The following is a 10,626-nucleotide window of genomic DNA, read 5'->3' on the forward strand; positions in this document are numbered from 1 at the left end:
AGCTAAGGGAAGTAATCTAAAAAAATACTTTTTTAAACGGTGAGATGTTTAGACCGTTTTCTCATGACATTTAATTTTCACATTTAACTTATTTTAAACGTCGACTTTGTTGTTGTATTTGAATTTTTTTTTGTCTGACTTCTGTTTCATTCTCTAAGTATTAATGTATATTAATGCCTACATTTCGAGTGCTACCCACCAAAATATCTTACTGTAATTACAATTTATATTGATTATACATCAAACTTTTGATCTTCGCAAAGTATTCCACTTCTCATAATATAATTACTTGTGCAGAGACTGTCTTGCATTGTCACCTAAGATTATCACAGCTTAACAGTGTTCATAAATTGGGTCAATAGGAAGAAGAAAATTTTATACAATTTAAAAACAGTCCAATCGGATTAATAGTGATGGGAACTAAAACTAAGTTTCAACTAAAATAAAGAAGTTAAACTGAAAGTTTATCATGAATTTCAAAATTAAGTTAAAATAAACTAACAAAAATTTATCAATTACAAACCTTTCATAACTTTATTGTTTAAAAAAGTTTATTAACTTATTATATAAAGGAAAATTTTACCTATACGGTAAAGATTAGAATCTCCTTAAATAAAATAGATTTAGAATTTCACATTGAGATTTTGTAACCAGAGAATATATATAGAAACGAAATTGTTGGAGTTTTATGAAAAATTTAACCCGTGTAACTATTGTTGTGTAAATACATGCTTGAATAACAAAGCCAGTGTGTTATTTTCTTGTCTGACCACTATTGCATAACGCTCAATAAAAAAAAACACAGTGTAGTCTTGTAGTATCATCGACTACACAGACACTCGGTTGTCTATCTGACCAGGTTGTTAAAATCATTCGGACACAGTCTATTTACTTTATGGGCAGGGAGGGTGTGGATTAAGATATTTTTTTTCTAGGGTTAATTATCCTAACGCTTTTAGATCATATATAGGCCTACTGTGGATTTAGATCTAGACCTCTATATAAAACTAGAATCTATTTTACGCTTTAGCTTCATTTAAGTTAAAGATATAAAAAGGGTGTAGGCCTTCTTGATGTTCCTGCAGTTAATAAACTATTGTTTGCCTCACGTGAATTGATTAAAACCACTATTATAAATATTGACCTAACAAGCTTATCAGATTCCCAAGCTTATCAGATTCCCAAGCTTATCAGATTCCAAAGCTTATCAGATTTCCACTATATATATATATATATATATATATATATATATATATATATATATATATATATATATATAAATAAAAATTAAACACCACCACGTGACTCAGAAAAAATTCGGAGCAACTCCATTCATAATATTGCATAGAAGCTTTTGGCAAAACATGTTTAACAAACATTTTATAATACTGCTTACTTTAAAGAGCAGATATTGACTCCCATAATTTCTACCAGCATCTAACTTTTGCCCTCTTCAAATGCAGAATCATAAAATATTTGTTAACTACATATTTTTTTTATTATCAAAATTGTTGATATCACATGACCAGAAAACAGGGATGTGCATTTCAACCGCTACCACATGTTGAAAAGTTGTACAAATTTTAATTAAACTTTCTAGTTTGTAACTCAAAAAAAAAAAATTAATTAAACTACGATTTTAACAAAATTATTTTTTCTAGTTAAACTTTGGCCTTAATTAAATTTATTTTGGTAAATTTAAAGTTTCTAACTTTTTAGTTAACTTTTGCCCATCAGTTAAGGATTACTTGAAAAATAAATCAACTCGACCATCACTACTGTTTAGTATGACTTAAACGCACGTTACTATGGCAACCTAAATCGAAGATTTAAAGACATTCTTCACTTGAACATAGCCGACTGGGTGTTGAACTTGAAATCTCTACAAAAGAGGACCCAAATCCAATCTGTAATCAAGGATACCACAGATTCTGCCAAACGGGTTATTGTAAAGAAGTTTCTGATTTCTTGTTTGGAATAACGTGGATAGGAAACTATTCAATCCACTTGCGCTGCCTGAGACGCATAATGGGCTTCTCTTGGAGGGACAAGGTCTCCAATCAGGAAGTTTTGAGATTGGCCAATATGAACAGCATGTATTCTCTCCGGAAACTAAGAAGATTACGCTGGCTCGGACATGTTACCCGCATGCCAGATGGTAGAATCCCGAAAGATATCGTATAAGCTGAGCTTGTGGAAGGAGTCAGACCCAAGGGCCGCCCAAGACTTATATATTAGAGGTCTGCAGGCGAGACATGAGAGCCACAGGCATCAGCGAAAGTATGTGGGAAAACATAGCCAAAGACCGGAGTGCATGGAGACAGACTGTGCATGCTGGGACAACCCTCGCTGAGAACAAAAGAATTGAAGCGGTCTTAATCAAGAGGGAAAAAAAGAAAGCTGCCCTGTCCGCTGGGTCCTGAATCAGAGGCATACACATGTATGAATTGTGGGAAGCGTGGTCGAGAGGCTAACTTGGCTTGGCTTGGCTACCTAGAAGGGGGCTCAGGTTCGACACCCGACTCGGGCAGAGTTGTGTTTACTGAGCGCCTTAAGGCAGCACGGAAAACCAACTCCCCTCCTAGATACCCCTCTCCCCCAAGCGCTTTGAGCATATACATCAATACCAGAAGAGGTATTAACAACACACTAATCCAGTAACACCAATAGAATCGGATCAAAGAAGTTTGAGCACATCTGCTCAATAACATTTCTTCTTCCGTTGTATAGTTAACGTTATATCGTTTCTATTCACTGAAACAGAGGGTCAGACCAACAACTTCCAAAAGATTTTTTATTTTAATTTACAAATAACTCGTGAATAGCTGATGTAATACATTACCAAAGACATGTATAATAATAACAAGTCTATATATTGTAGCAATTCCAGTGGCGAACTGAAAGGGTTAATGAGTGTGCGGCCTAATGACACACGTGAATCAGGCCAATCACACAGGTCAAGGGCTGTTGAACAAGGGACAGAACTGCTAGTACGCGCAAGTATGACCCGTGTTGTGGTCATGTGACCGAAAGACTTGACGGAGACAGTGTGGTAAAAATGGAATTGAGGCCAGGACAGCCAAGCAGTAAGGGCTGTGTGGTACCTTTGAGGCCAGGACAGCCAAACAGTAAGGACTGTGTACGTTTGAGTCCAGGACAGCAAAACAGTAAGGACTGTGTGGTACCTTTGAGGCCAGGACAGCCAAGCAGTACTTACTGTGTGGTACCTTTGAGGCCAGGACAGCCAACAGTAAGGACTGTGTGGAACCTTTGAGGTCAGGACAGCCAACAGTAAGGACTGTGTGGAACCTTTGAGGTCAGGACAGCCAACAGTAAGGACTGTGTGGAACCTTTGAGGCCAGGACAGCAAAGCAGTAAGGACTGTGTGGTACCTTTGAGTCCTCGATAATGTAGCTGTACGAGCAAGAGAGACTTGTAGTGTTTAGTTAAGCAGTTATGTTGTGTAGCAAAGCATTTGAAGTTAGTATAGCCAGGGCCGCCGCGACGGTTGTAGCCGCCTGCGTGCGAAATTTTAAAATGCCGCCCCCCCCCTTTTTTTTTCTAGAAAATAAAATTCATTAAGACTGAGCTGGACACAGCTCCAAAAGTGGCATTGGATTAAAATCCATTTTTATTGGCCATTCTATTTTTTCCTTTTATATTCGCACAGTTGTTGTACCCCTCAATTACAACTATGAATCATGCGCTAGGAACAATTTCGGACATACCTGCTTACAGAAATCTATATAATTCGTCCATGGTGGTTCGATGATGAACACTTTGTCATCCAGGGGGCTGAGGGCTTTGCACTGGGGTTTTATGCCTCCTCATGTGGCTGGTGAGACCTATGTGAGCCCGGAATGTTCGGCCTCACACTGGGCAGGTTATTCCAGCTGGAGCTAGTGTCGTGGGCCTTGCTTTTCTTTTCTGGCGTTTTTCTTCTGCCAGCGTTGTTCTTTTTTCCTCAGCAACCTGTCCGCCAGTTTTCACAGCGCGACGCCATGATGCTCTGTCATGTGCCTCTGTCTCCCAGGTGCCTGGGTCTATGCTGAACGCCTTCAGAGAAGCTTTGAGGGTGTCCCTGAAGCGCTTTCTTTGACCACCTTGCGAGCGCTTTCCTTCGCTTAGTTGGCCATACAAGAGTCGTTTAGGGATGCGGTGGTCTTCCATTCTGTAGACGTGACCTGCCCATCGCAGCTGGGACTGCATTAGGATTGTGTGGATGCTTTGCAGACACGCTCTTCGAAGGACTTCTGTATCTGGTATTTTGTCTTGTCATTTGACATTTAGTATTTTTCTCAGACTTACAGAAATCTAACATCTTATTGTTGTTGTTGTTTTGTGATAAACTTAAAAAAACTTATCTCGTTCAGACTACTAGCTTATGCTCCTGTATTTGCGACGATGAATTTATAATTGATGAGCTGCGGCAGGTATATTACAATGAACAGCGGTAATGATCATGATCTATATTCCATTTCTCGAGAACTTTGACTACTCAACAGTGTTATATGGTCTGGACTCTGATATGTTAACTTGTTGGTTATTGTAAAATAAAGCATAATCCGAAATAAAAAAGCTCGAAATACAAAAGCCATTGACAGTGGAATTTTTTTAACGTTCTGTACACTTTCATAATAATCATCACGATTGTATTTAATTTTGGAGACATGCGCATTGTATCCACAATCATCTGACATACACGGATTCAGAGTTGCCTATAAATTTATCCAACAAATGAATCAACAAAATATTTTTCTTGAGTTTAAAGAAAGTTAATAATCCTAAGTACAAGTCACTTAAACAATGACTTGTAAAAAAAAAACAGAGTAAAGCAGTGTTTCTCACATAAGCCCACAATAGAAGTTAGAACCCAGAGGAGCGATGTAGGCCTCGACAGTGAGGCCCTTGAGTTTTTAAAGAATGTTATAAAAAAAGAGAAGAAACTTAGTCATAATTTTGTAGGTTTTATTTTTCATTTATATTAATTTAACACTGTATATAGAATCCAAAGTTAGGCCATGAAAGTTCACTAAAACGTATTGTGTTGCCTACATAACTTTTAAGTGTTGTAAAAAGTTATACCTGGAGATAGAATTGTAGTTGCGGCAGGTTTCCGCTCAAGTCGGCAACGGGTCTGAACCTTATTTTTGCCGCCCCTCTATCCTTGTTGTTGGTCCGTTGTTGACTTGTAGCTCCAAACAACTAGTACTAAATGAACCGATGAAGGCGTTTTATATTTTTTTTATACATCAACTTTTAATAACTTCCACTAAATTCTTTGTGAACAAAAACTCACTAGAACTGTTTTAGTATTCACGATTTAACTTCAGATGAGATATAGATCTAATAGTTATGAAATAAAGATATAGATCTAATAGTTATGAAATAAAGATATAGATCTAATAGTTATGAAATAAAGATATAGATCTAATAGTTATGAAATAAAGATATAGATCTAATAGTTATGAAATAAAGATATAGATCTAATAGTTATGAAATAAAGATATAGATCTAATAGTAATGAAATAAAGATATAGATCTAATAGTTATGAAATAAAGATATAGATCTAATAGTATTGAAATAAAGATATAGATCTAATAGTAATGAAATAAAGATATAGATCTAATAGTAATGAAATAAAGATATAGATCTAATAGTTATGAAATAAAGATATAGATCTAATAGTAATGAAATAAAGATATAGATCTAATAGTTATGAAATAAAGATATAGATCTAATAGTAATGAAATAAAGATATAGATCTAATAGTTATGAAATAAAGATATAGATCTAATAGTTATGAAATAAAGATATAGATCTAATAGTTATGAAATAAAGATATAGATCTAATAGTTATGAAATAAAGATATAGATCTAATAGTTATGAAATAAAGATATAGATCTAATAGTTATGAAATAAGAATATAGATCTAATAGTTATGAAATAAAGATATAGATCTAATAGTTATGAAATAAAGATATAGATCTAATAGTTATGAAATAAAGATATAGATCTAATGGTAATGAAATAAACTGATATTTAAACACAATCTAGATCACAACAAAAATAAAGTCTTTACTCTCTCATGTCTTAAGGTCGTCTCACATTTGCACTAGGTACGTTAATTTCATCATTGTCACTGCATAACCACCAATCAGTGGCTTAACCTCTTCTAACCGACGTTTAGGAAACACACACACTCCATAACACACTCTATAACACACTCCATAACTCCCCTTTTTGTAAGGACGTTGCGCTCTCCCCCCTCAATATGAGAGGAACTAACGCCCCCCCCCCAAACTAATGAAAATGTTTTTTAAAATTACCAGTAATAGATCTACTTACAGGCCGGGCCATTGGACTCAAAACAAAAATTACAAACAACCCGCGAAAATTTAATGCCAGAAATGAGTAGGCGCTTTGGAAAAAACCCGTGGGAATCCCTCGGCAGCTGCTATATGTTGTTTGTTCTAGTTTTCAAAATAATTTCTTATGTACGAATATCGTTTATATTTTCAAAGAATAATGGAATAATTATAATTTATTTAAAATATTTATTAAAAAAAAAATGTAATAATTTAAAAGAAAAGTCACCTTGGAATAATGATTTGGCCGCCCCCTAAAGTCGGCCGCCTGCGTGCAATGCACACCTTGCACAATAGGTAGCGGCGGCCCTTAGTGTAGCCAATTGTGTTGAATGGGCCTCATTCACCAATCGTAAACAAATTCTATCTCTTCTATACAAATGACGATCTAATTTGTATACACAGTGACTATCACGTGACATTTTTTTTCCGTTGTTTTATCAATATTATCACGTGACTAAATGTTGTTTATTTACGATTGGTGAATGAGGTCTATTGACTGTTGATGTAATTGTAATTAAAACGCCACATTGTTTATTGAAACTCTTGTTGTCAAGTTCTTGTGTTAGATGTGATCTGATGTCTACAGAAGGCCTGATAGAGAAGATCGTAACAATATTTTAGCATTAACATTCATTAATAATAAGTAAACCAAATTTTTTTTTTAAATTAAAGAGCTTAAATTAAGTGAAGAACTGCACACTTTCTGACATATCTCTCCATAATCTAAGATTTATTTCCTTTTTTCTGTGAAGGTTTCATGGCATACTCGTTAAACGTGGACCACGGAAATAGATGACCCAAATTTAGTGATTTTTACATTAAAAATAAATGTTTCGTTAAATGCATAGGCCTCTCAAGAGGTCAAGTCACCCGGGCCCCCTAACCATGTAAAACTCCTAGCTAAGCCCCTGGTTGGAAATTGAAATCGCCCACCGGCCGAATAAGGTTTTACATAGCTGTTTGATCTAATTGATAATTGAATTAGACATTATTACATGTACCTAATTTTGCTATTACCTAATCTCATAACATCGAACCAAACCCGGAACTGAACTTTAGACCGAACCGAACCCGAACTATATTCGTTTTCGAATCGAACCGAACCCGAACTATATTCGTTTTCGAATCGAACCGAACCCGAACTTAAATCTGACCGATTCCCATCTCTTAACTCGACACAGTCGGTCGAATTTACATTAGCGGGCCCAGCTAAGGGAAGTGATCTAAAAAAAATGATTGATAAATTATTCTTGGACTGTTACTCATGAAATTTAATTTTCACTTTTGACTTATTTTAAACGTTTACTTTGTAGTTGCATTTAATTGTTTTCTGTCACAATACAATTTGTTTTATCCACTAGGTATTAAATTGTTATATAAATGTCTTTATTTCATTTAATGTTTACCAGAATATCATTATGTAATAATTATTTATATTGCTTACAAATTCATCTTTTATGTATTGGACCTTCCGCTGTAATTTCTTTAAAGAGTATTTAATCATCATCCAAAATCACATCACTATTGCAGGTACTACGTAGACTTACATTACTAACTTAAAGGTCTATCGATAGATGTTTCTTCCAAAGGAAAGATAATTACGTCCTACTTGAAAATGCCTCAATCTAGTCATGCATGACTATCATCGACTTTAAATCTGCTAAGGCGTTGGTCTCACTGGCCGATTCAGGCAACTACTTCTATGCTTTAAAAAGATAATATAATTTTTATTAATGCAATCAAATGGAAATTCAGTTTGACTACAATTGACAACCTCAGCGTAACTACTGTAACAATAACAATATATATGCAAATACGAACAACATTCACATACAAACATACTCACAACTTTGCAACCCTTATGAATTAGACTACTATTAACTTCTCTATGACGACAAGTGACCATGTTACACTAACCGAAAGTAGGATAAAGGAGTTTTTAAATCCTTCTGTTTTGGAAAGGAGACGACCACTTCGTTCAGATCTTAAGTAACAGTGGTTTAATGGGTACAGGTTGTCTTTAAGAATCGTGTGTGTTTTGAACAGGCATCTTTCATGAAAAAGCTCTTCAAGAGATGGTAGCGGTGTTCGAGTGATATGCAATGCTTTTTTAATTAGTCTTTTTAGTCCAAGTCTTTGTTCCAGTGAAGTATTCCCATATCAGCAGGTGATGGCAAAGTTAATTAGAATGCTGATGGTTGCTGTATAGAAAAGTTTAATTACTGTTTTGTCAATGTTAAATTTCCTTAGCTTTCTAAGATAGAAAAGTCGTTGGTGGATTTTGGTGTAAAGTTTTGACAGTATCTAGTCTATTTCAGTTTGTTGTTGATGGTTGTACCTAGGTATTTATATTCTTGCACTTGATCTACAGTTTGGTTGTTTATCTGAATTTCTGCAAGATGGCCTTTATGTTTCCTAAAATCTATTATCATTTCTTTAGTTTTCGGAAAGTTATCTATACACCATTGGTAAAAAGTGTTAATTGTTAAATGGTACAGATTTTAGTCACCTGCAATAAGCGATTGCTGTGTCGTCAGCAAATTTTATGCTAAGAGTGTTAGCTGATTGGCTCTGAATGTCATTTGTGTATATGGTAGAGTTTGATGATGTCCACTTTTGTCATCCAGGTGGCTGAGGGCTTTGCACTGGGGTTTTGTGCCTCCTCGTGTGGCTGGTGAGACCTATGTGAGCCCGGAATGTTCAGCCGCACACTGGGCAGGTTATTCCAGCTGGTGCTAGTGTCATTGGCCTTGCATTTCTTCTCTGGCGCTTTTCTTCTGCCAGCGCCGTTCTTTTTTCCTCAGCGATTTGTGCGCCAGATTTCACAGCACGACGCCATGATGCTATGTCACGTGCCTCAGTCTCCCAGGTGGCTGGGTTTATGCTGAACACTTTCAGAGAAGCTTTAAGGGTGTCCCTAAAGCGTATTCTTTGTCCGCCTTGTGAGCGCTTTCCTTCCCTTAATTGACCATACAGGAGTCGTTTAGGGATGCTACAGTCTTCCATTCTGCAGACGCATGGGGTTTTAAAACAAAAATCTTCCTTACCTATACTCTTGGAATTTGGGGATTGTCGTTTGCAATAATTTTTGTTTTGTTTTTGTTTTAAAGAAGATGGGGATTTAACTGCAAAACCCCCTGGTAGGGGGTTTAAAACTCAAAACTCCTTAGCTGCGCTGGGGCAAGTGATGGTTTAGTATTAAAATCTCATCTAAAATAAACAAAATCAAAGCAAAAATAGGTCACTAAATTCCGTCCCTCCCCTTCCCCCCAAACCCGCATTGGGGGATTTCATTTCGGGGGGGGGGGATGAACCACAACAGACGTGTCCTGCCCATCGCAGTTGGGATGCTTTGCAGACCCGATTTTTGGAAGGACCTCAGTATCTGGTATTTTTTTCTTGCCATTTGACATTCAGTAATTTTCTGAGACAGGTCATGTTTAATACAGCTGACAGGACGCACTAAATATTAATGAATATTAAGAAACGTTTGTAAGAAATGTATCTATATGTTAGTGTCTTTCTGGGTATTTTTACAAGTTCTGTCTTTGCATATGTAAAAGATGGTTCAATTTTTAATTATATATATATATATATATATATATATATATATATATATATATATATATATATATATACATATATACATATATATTGTTTAGCAGAAACAGATATCTAGATCACTTCAGGGCCTGATTCACGACAGTATAAGACTCCCAGGGCCTGGCCACTAAATTTTAACAAAATATGTATATTAAATATAAGTAAATATGAGGGGGAAAAAAGTACAATGATATTAAATTTAGAAGAACTCTCATTCTTTACAAATATGACAGGATTTTAGAATTATGGATTGTACATTTATGAGGGTAGGGTCTCCTTCAAAATCCCGCCAATAGGGCACCACTTATTAAAATTCTTCACTGCAAAAATCTCAAATATAGAAATGATGTATCCCATCCCAATATTTACACATTAAAAAAACCTAAAAAGTCTATTTGCTTTTGAAAATGTCATGCAATCACTCAAACTTAGACTGAAATACATTTTGACGTATCGTGTTTATTGAAGTTTTACAGTCATTGACACGCTCCAGTGGTGACACAACGATTGGTTGATTTTCCTCTTCATCCATTTTACTTCTGAAGCTGAGTAATAGTTGTCTTATTTACTTTACCGTGGGATTTTTTTTTTTTTTTTTTTACATTTGAGGACCGCGTGGTTACTGACCTAATTCTATGATAGTCTTTGCA

Source organism: Biomphalaria glabrata, chromosome 8 (assembly GCF_947242115.1).
Source record: "Biomphalaria glabrata chromosome 8, xgBioGlab47.1, whole genome shotgun sequence".
Taxonomy (NCBI): domain Eukaryota; kingdom Metazoa; phylum Mollusca; class Gastropoda; family Planorbidae; genus Biomphalaria; species Biomphalaria glabrata.